Source organism: Condylura cristata, unplaced genomic scaffold (genome assembly GCF_000260355.1).
Source record: "Condylura cristata isolate star-nosed mole 26May11 unplaced genomic scaffold, ConCri1.0 scaffold00002, whole genome shotgun sequence".
NCBI classification, from domain to species: Eukaryota; Metazoa; Chordata; class Mammalia; order Eulipotyphla; family Talpidae; genus Condylura; species Condylura cristata.
In genome coordinates this window covers 71,378,708-71,388,566 of record NW_004567103.1, presented here as the reverse complement: position 1 = coordinate 71,388,566, position 9,859 = coordinate 71,378,708, and positions in this window count along the sequence as shown.

The window sequence follows — 9,859 nt, the reverse complement described above, 5'->3', positions numbered from 1 at the left end:
CTTTTAAACAATCAAAATTGCTGATATTTCCTTGTTTATTTATTTTTAAATTTACATAGCATAAAATCTCCTCTTTTTGATGTATACAGTTCTTGGCATTTTCCCAATGCCACACCATGCTCAGAAATAGAATAGGCCACTGCTCCAACGAGTCCCTGTCGCTGCACCTCTGTAGTCCAGCCCTCCCCTGACTTTTAAATCCTGACAGCTACCCTATCCCTACTTGAATTGTAAATTAGACTTGAAAATTTCCCCCCTGGGTAACAGAAGTGGGTTGACTCTTGGTCTGCATTTGTGTACTTTATTCATAGCAATACAGTTCAAGTAGGAGCTATTATCTATGGAGCTTTCCTATCACAATTTTGGCAAACACTCCCCTCTATGGGTGCCAAGGGAAGGTCTCTGGGTGGGAATATTGTGTTTGTAAAAATGAGCAAGATATCATAGAAAGGCCTATTTCAGCACAGATTTGCATCCCTAGTATAAAATTAGAATTACTTCTTAATGAGAAATACCCTGTGTTAAAGTAAGTACAAATTCTTTCAGGAGGATCCCAGGTTTGATATAATTTTTAACTAAGTTTCTAAAAAACTAGAGCTCATTTATTCTTTCCTTTGCCATCGAGCTGCAATGCACTTGGCCCTAATCTCATTGAAACCTTGCTTTTAACTGTAATTCCAATCTGAGTTTTCAGATGTAATTTTTGCTTGTTGCATTGATTTTCTAAAATCATTACCTGAATACATCAGTAGCTCCCTTCCCTTTAACAACAATTTTTTTAAAAGATTATTTTATTCATTTATTTATACAGAACTGGGGTACAAGCCATAGGTGCAGGGGCAGTGAGAGGATTCACCAGAAACAGAGTGGGGAACAGAACAGACCACCTGCTGAGGGGAGCAGTGGGCAAGTCAGGAAGAGGTCTGCAATGCCATGTGGGTCACCTCCTGGGCCGGGGATCGGACTCATGCTGAAGTGGCTTTAGCTTCTTAATGCTGTGCTTTAACCTGCTGCACCACCAGAAAGGACCTAACAACAAATTTTACTATGGAAATCTCATTGGGTAAAGCTGCTAAGGAGTTTGCACTATTTCCTCTCAATACTGGATTGTAGCTAATTTTTTAAAACCAAATTAAACAAAATGAAATCCCTAAACAAATTAAATTTGAATATATATTCATTTCTTATCCTGACTCCAAATAAAAATGTGATAAAATGAACCTTAAGAAAATTAGTCTAGCAGCTGTAGCATGAAAAACAGGTGAGTTTTTCAGTGTTTATGTGAAAGATAAAAAACTGTAAAAAGTTTTGAATAACTTTGAAATGCCAACCAACATGTCCTTTGGCATTGAAACTAAAAGCTGACCATAAAACCCAGCAGGAATAGTGAGAAGCAATCACTACCCTGTGCTTTTATTTTGTTATGTTTTGTTCTCATGGCATGACATTTCAGAGGCAAAGAAGCCCACATGTATTCAAAATCCCCCCACCCCAATTTTAAAAGTTAATGAGTGAATTCCACAAACCTTCACTATCTTTAGGTGAAGTTGCATAGCACTTGCATTAAAAATGTGCTAAATGGAAGCGTTTATTTGGAATTTTATACGCCCTTTGTGTACGTTATTCTTCTGCCTTAAACATGTGTTTATGTACCTCATTTTTCACAAAATCCATTAAAAATCATTAACTCTGAAATGTAACAGTGATTGTGTTTATGGTAGAACATCTAGCTACTTGAACTGGCTGACTTTGCAAACATAGTGTCTAATCATAGTACATTCTGGGACAGAAGCTAGTTCTTCAGATTCTATAGATATCAAGAACAACTCTCAGATTCCTTTATAGGGAGTAATAAAGCAAACACTGATATATATGATTTTTGTATTTAATTAGTTACATTGGTAACAGATCTTAATTATTTTCTAGTCCCCAAGAGCACATGAGTAATTACTATGATCTCCTTATATTTTCCAAATGGTTGATGTATAATCTATGCTTAACAATGGAAAATAGTTTTGAATTTGTGTTAAGGGAGGAGGGGTACCAATGAGTCAGCGAATGAGGCATGCAGAGTGCCAAATTTCTTACATGACTTCCTGCTTCCAATATGGAATATTAGCTATGTCTCTGAATAACCAGCTTAAAGCCAAATAATCTCAAGACTTTTAGAACTGGAAGGGAGATGATGGAATTTAGTTCTTTACATTCGAATAAACTCAAACCAAACCAAATTAAAAACTTGTTGAAAACCACACAGGGAGCTACTAACTCACAAGAAGTAGAACCAGGGAGCACACACTCTACTTACTAACTGATTCCTGAGGAGAGAGGGACCTGTGGAGCCTGCCAGTGTCAGCTCTGAAATTCTCAGAACTAAAGAGGACTCTGGAACCACTGATAGATAAATTTCTAATTCCAAATAAACAGTCCCCAACTTAATACCCTACCCATAAAACAAAATCAATCATCTGATAACTTTAAGGATGGTCATAGTCAATCACCTCAACTCTTTTTTTTTTTTTAAGATTTATTTATTTATGTACACAGAACTGGGGGACAGGCCAGAGGTGCAAGGAAGTGAGAGGATTCCCCAGAGACAGAGTGGGAGCAGAATGGGGAGCAGAATAGGCAGATTGACGAAGTACACTGCTGAGGGGAGCAGCGGGCAGGTCAGGAGAGGTCTGCAGTGCCATATGGTCACCTCCGGGACAGGGGATCGAAATCATGCTGAAGAGGCTTTAGCTTCTTAGTGCTGTGTTTTAACCCACTGCGCCACCAGGGAGGGCCCAATCACCCCAACTCTTTAAGATTTCATGAATACAAGCCTTCCTTTGATTTGGTAGCTTTCAAAACAGCAACTAGTGTAATATAAAATAACATAATGTAACATAGTATGATATAATGTAACATAATACATAAAACAAAATCATAATAGCTAAAATAACAGCATAATATAGTGAAAAGAACTTTTATTTTGGGTCCTCACCGGTGGCACAAGGGGCTGAAGCATAGCACTATGAAGCTATCAACAGCTACTGCAGCACAAGTTTGATCACTGGCTAAGGAGGTGACCCACATAGCATAGCAGACTTCTCCTTTCTTGCTTACTGCTCTCCTCAGCAGTGTAGCTCAGTCTGCCTGTTCTGTTTTCCACTTCCTCTCTGGTGAATCCTTTCACTCCCCCACACCTCTGGCCTGGACCCTAGTTCTTATATTCATAAATAAATGGATCTTTTAAAAAAGAGCTTTTATTTTCACTATTTTACTGTGATTATCCAGCTTTCACTCATTCAACATTTAATCTGTTTTAGATGGTTGTGCTTTATACATTTATACATTTTTATTTTTAAATTAAATTCTCACAACAATTTATTTAGTGGGTTTTAGTGCTGATCATTACCTGCTTGCTGCCAAATTCATTTCCGGTCCTTCCTCTCCTCTGTTCATTACAATAAGTAGTAGAATCCAGCAAGTGACATTGCCTAATATTGCTTGCCAACTGATTTCCCATTAGTTTTAGTTAAGGGGGAAACTAGCAGAAATTAGAGGGCAGAAATAGGAGCGATGCTAAGAGTTAATGCCAACTGCCGTCTACTTTAGGTAGCATCTCCAAGACTGGCTATGCTCCTTACTTTATTTTCACTCTTACCAGCAAGCCCAGAGTCCAGAACATTGGTAATCCCATGCTTCCTGTTCATTTTTCCACCCACATTCGAAAGGAATATCCTGATAGGTTCCCTCACAATCTCTGATTGTACTCAGCTCTTGAAACACATTTACAATAATTCCAGTATTGAAAAAAACATATCCCTGGACCACTTGACATGACTTACATAATATTATTATCCTTATCCTATACATGAAGGAACTAAATGTTAGAGAAGTTTTTCTGACATCAGAGAATCCATGGTGTGGTTGATATTATGCTGAACACTTATACATTATTTCATTTTATCTCCATAAAATATCACAAGCAGTTATTAATATCCCCATTTCACAGATAAGAAAACAGAGCTTAAGGAGCATAAATAACAAGCCCATTATCATCCTAGTTAGTAGCAGACATAGTGAGTATCCATAGATCAGAGTCTAGATCACATGAAAGTTACACCAGTGACCCAATATTGGCACATGGTACCACCACTTAATGTTTGATTGGTCAAACTCTTCAGGAAGTTCATGTAGAAAATGGAAAAAAGAGCCCACAGGACTATAACTCAGCCACTTCATAAGAAGGCTCAAAGTCACCTCAGATGCTTTGTAAATAATTGCAGGGTTACAAGTAGGTGGTATTCTGTTGTTTAATAATCTGCCCTCCGGGAGAGGGGGAAATCCTGATTCATAGTGTTTGCCAATTCAATACTGAAAATAATCTCATCATAACTGACTGTAAACTATTAATGTGATGTTAATAAGCTCATATAATTCTTGAAACTTTAACAGTCACCTCTACCATACATGGCTGAAGGCATAAAAGGCATATCATTAGCTTTTACTTATTTATTTTTCCTTTTTTAAAAGTTTTTTTTTTTTTAAGATTTATTTATTTGTGCATACAGAACTGGGGTACAGGCCAGAGGCTCAGGGGCGACGAGAGGCTTCACCAGAGACAGAGTGGGGAACAGAACAGGCAGATCGATGAAGTACACTGCTGAGGGGAGCAGCGGGCGGGTCAGGAGAGGTCTGCCACGCCATGTGGTCACCTCCGGAGCAGGCGGGAATCGAACTCATGCGGAAGCAGCTTTAGATTCTCAGTGCTGTGCTTTAACCCGCTGCGCCACCAGGGAGGGCCATTAAAAGTTTTTTTTTTTTTTTAAATGCTAGGGTATAGTGCATAGATATAGGGGTGAGAGGATTCATCAGAGACAGAGTGGGAAGTAGAATGGGCAGATTGACAGAAATGCACTGCTGAAGGGAGCAGCAGGTGAGACAGGAGAGGTCTGCTGAGCCATGTGGGTTAGCTCCCTGGCTGAGAGGTCAAACTATAAGTGGCTGCTTATAGCTCATGGTGCTTAAACCCTTGCACCAGCAGGTAGGCCTGACTTTGTTTTCTTAAAGCTATATATCTTCAGATAATGTCAAGCCTTAATAAAAATAAACTGGTGAATTTTTGTTTCTCAAAATCATTATCAAAAATGAACATGCCAAAACTGGGAGAATATACTTTGTGTGTGTGTGTGTGCATGTGTATGCACACATATATGACAATTTTCAATTATAATATATAAATAAATATAATGCAAATCAATAAGAGAAAGCAACACAGCTTTTGGATGAAGATTTCAATAGGGAAGAGGGGGAGGTAAAGATGGTGTAAAGAACTTGTCCTTAGTTCCTCTAATGAACACAAATTGCTACGTAAATATGGACTAAACTACATGAAGGTAAACTTGAAACCTGGATATGAAGAACTTCCTAACGAAGGACAAAATGGCAGTCTCTTGACGGATAGGTGAGGCAGAAATACTCTAGCCAAGGAGGGAACTGAATTGTGGAGGCAATCATGCACAATAAAAGAGTACTAAGGGTGCAGTACTTTTTCTTGGGGAAGAGGACTAATATCCAGCACCTGAACCCTACAACCAGAAAATTATATGAGTCTCAAGAACCCCTGAGTTGAGAACCAGAGGGGAGTGAACATAGGAGAGTTGAAGAAAATGGAGAGACAAAGAAACAGCCTTTTGTAGTCCCATGAGTCTTACTTGCTCAAGAACCCAAAATAACAAACACCAGTCTGAACAATGTTCAACCCATAGAAGAAGGAATTAGAGCTGTAATCTCATAGCATGGGCCTGGGAGACAGAAAGTACTAGGTGAAAATCTGGAGTTGTAATTACTGGAAGACATCATCTTGACATATTTTACAATTTTGCCTACAACAGAAGAGTGGGGGACATCATTGTAGAACTCACACTCCATACTACTAAATCTTAAGTGTGAATCCCTGTTAAGTGCTCTTCTCATACAAACAGTCTTTCTAGCTGGACCCCAGAAATAATAATCAAGCTATGCCTTTGGAATATAGACATGTACAACCCCTGAGAGCTACTACTTACTTGTCAGAAAACAAAATGGTAGTCAGCAAGCACCCCACAGACCTTCCAAAGCATAGACAAGTAGTACACAAACCCTGCTACCCACTATGCTTCCCTTTTTGCTAAAGTTCCGCTAGAACCCATATATATTTCTGGTCCCACATATGTGTGCCACCCTCTGCAAGACTCTCCATGGAATTTTACACATAATTCCAGACATATTAATGTCGTGGCCCCAAGCTCTGTCACCTTCAGGTACGTACAGAGTCTCAGCCAGCTGCTTGACATCATGGGCACATACTACCACTACCAAGGCCAATAGTTCAGCTAAACCATTATGCATACTGAAGAAAGGAGCTAGCTGAAGGCCAAGTCACCAGCAACCACTTTGCCTTGTGGTACTGGGGGCTCTACAAGCAAGCTTTGTACCCTGTTGCAAGCTCAGTGACAATGTGGCAGATAACCTAGACATACAAGTTTATATCCAACAGCAACTCCAGTAAAGCTGGATCTGTACCATTACCAATTGAAAAAAACCTAGTATAAGACTGATACTAAACCCAATCAAAGCACCACTGGCTGGCAGGATGTCAGCCATACCAAGAGTGATGCTTAAACAGCAGGCAGTAGGTATGGTGAAGAGAAATATTTCATGCAAATGGAACTGAAAAGAAAGTTGATACAGTCACAGAAAGAAAACAAAAGTAGACTTCAAAATAAAAACAGTAATTTAAAAAAAGTGGATATTGTACAATAATAAAGGGGTTAATCCATTAGGGACCTAAAATAATTAACTATCTATGCAACATAAAAGCACTGAAATATATAAAACATGTATCAACAACAAATCTAGGAGAAATTGACACAACACAATAATAGGGTACTCAAAACACCCATTAATGTACAGATCAAACAAAGGAATATCACTCTCATTTGATATATAAGACTAGATAAATTATACACACACACACACACACACACATAAACCTTTCTTCCAAACCAGCATAATATGCATTCTCCTCAAATGTTCATGGAATATTCTCAATGTTAGACCCCATGCTGGAATGGAATACAAAAACAAATCTCAACAAATTTAAGAGATCAATATAATACTAAGAATTTTCTAACCACATGATATATTAGGCTAGAAATAAACTATAAGAAGAAAACTGAGAAAATAAGTTAAGATTAAACAATATGTTATTGAACTAACTTGGTCACTAAAGAAATCAGAAAGTAACATGAGACAAATGAAAATGAAAATATTAGAATATGGACAAAAGAAGTATTATGAGAGAAGCTTATAGTTACATAGGCTGATCACAAGAAACAAGAAAATCTCAAATAAGCAATCTCATCTTAAAACTAAAGGAACTAAAAAAGAAGTAGATGGAAATAAGAAAAATCAGAGTGGAAATAATCTAAGTAGAAAACAAGAAAATGCAAAATATCAATGAGCCTAAGAGCTGGTTGTTTTTTGAAAACAAAAAAAAAATATGAAAAATCTTGACTAAAATCATTAAGAAAAAAAAGACTCAAAAATTAAAAAGAGAACGAGAAGACATAATGGATATCACAAAGATAGAAAATAGTATGAACATTCATATGCCCCAAAATTAGACAGTCTAGAGAAAGTGGATAAATTACTTGAATTGTATAACCTGCCATAACTGAATCATGAAGAAAAACTTTATAGTCTGAAGGTGAAGGGATAGTGAAAAAAATAGTCCTTGCAAATAGACATGAAAAGAAAGCTATTTGTCTGTACTCAGACAAAACAGACTGAATATACCTATCACGGGTACAGAAATCAAAACAAAAGTAAAAGTAGTCCATGACTATGTGATGTGACTGCACTGGTAAAGCCCACCAAATATTTGAAGATCTGATACTCATGCTCTTTGAAATTATTTCAAAAACTTGAAAAAGATAGTTTTCTAAATTCATCTATGGGATCAGTATCATAATACTGAAGTCAGACAAGACAGCACAGGTAAAGAAAATTATAGAATAATTTTTCTGCTGAACATAAATCCAAAAACCCTCAACAAAACATTAGGAAATCAAATTTGGCAATGCATTAAGAATATCATAGACCACACAAAGTGGGATTTATTCTATGGATACAAGAATATCCACAAATACTTAATGTAATTCAATAAGTTAACAAAATCAAAGAAAAAGTCAATTAAACATCTCAATAGAGGCAGGAAAAGCATTTGCTAAAATTCAACAATTTATTTATAATAAGACTCAAAAATTGGAACAGAAGTAACACCCATAAAGATAAGAAAGCTCATGTATGAAAGTTTTTCATCTAAGATCTGGAAAGGACAAAGAAAATCTCAGCCATTGTTGATGGGAATGCAAGCTGGCATAACTGCTGTAAAAGATGGTATGGAGAAAATTAAAATGAAAATTCCATTTGACCCAAAATTACCACTGTAAGTTATTTACCCCAAAAATATAAAATCTCCATTATGAAAAGACCTATCTATAGCTATGTACATTGCAACACTGTTTAGAATTGCTAAATAATGTAACCAACTCAAGTTCCCTTCAGTAGAGGAATGAATAGAGAAATTGTGGAGCATATATTCAATGGAGTAGTACACAGTTCTGAAGACATATGAAAAGGTGGCATTTGGGACATGATAGTTGGAACTTGAGATAATAACCGTGAGTGAAGTCAGTCAAAAATGACAGATTTGGGATAGTTTCATTCATTAGCAGAATATAAATAACAAAGAAAAAAACCCACAAAAATATGTATGCAAATAAGAGAAGAAATAAAATTTTGAAGTTAGCAAACATAATGTAATGGTTACCAGATGAAATAGGGGAAATAAGGGAATGGATGGGAGAAAATAGCTGATGGAATATGGGCACATGTATTTTTGTGGAAGGATATAAAAAAATAATATGCTGGCCCTCCCTTGTGGCGCAGTGGGTTAAAGCACAGCACTGAGAATCTAAAAGCCGCTTCCGCATGAGTTCGATTCTCGCTTGCCCCGGAGGTGACCACATGGCGTGGCAGACCTCTCCTGGCCCGCCCGCTGCTCTCCTCGGCAGTGCCTTCGTCGATCTGCCTATTCTGCTCCCCACTCTGTCTTTGGTGAAGCCTCTCACCGCCCCTGAGCCTCTGGCCTGTACCCCAGTTCTATATGCACAAATAAATAAATCTTTAAAAAAAAATATGCTTATAATTTACTCCTGATAGTGAACATCTGTAAAACATTTTTTGCAGTGCCTTCTAAAGCTAAAAGTTTGCTTTTCCTATGAAATAATTTCATTCATGCATTCAATCAAAAATGAATGCATATATCTATGCAGAGAAATTCAAATGAATATTTCATATAAATGAAGATTATCTGGAAGAAGCGTGGTCAAGTATTATTGATTGCAGACAAGAGTTAATTTTGCAGGATGTATACACATGTAGAACGTTTTAACCAGCACACTTGGGATCTGTGTACTTTATTGCATATAAATTATGTTTTGACTCTTTCAAGTTTTCTTTGGGCTTCACAGGCATATGTATGTATCTTTTTTTAGTTTTTGTATCATGAGTAGGCCAGGCTTTCCAGATAGAAGAATGTCCTAGCCTTGAGCATAAGCATCTGCAGCAGATGCCAGACAGGTTTGCTCACCATTACCATTCTCTATGCAAAGTTTCTCTCATATAAACACTTTCCCTTTACCAGATTCATACCTCAATATTAAACCTACTGCCGTGTCACTGAGATGATCTGTATCATGGTTCAAGAAAAGCTCCTTTGATAATTTTATTACTTTATGTTTGATTAGTTTTATTTTGTTTTTTG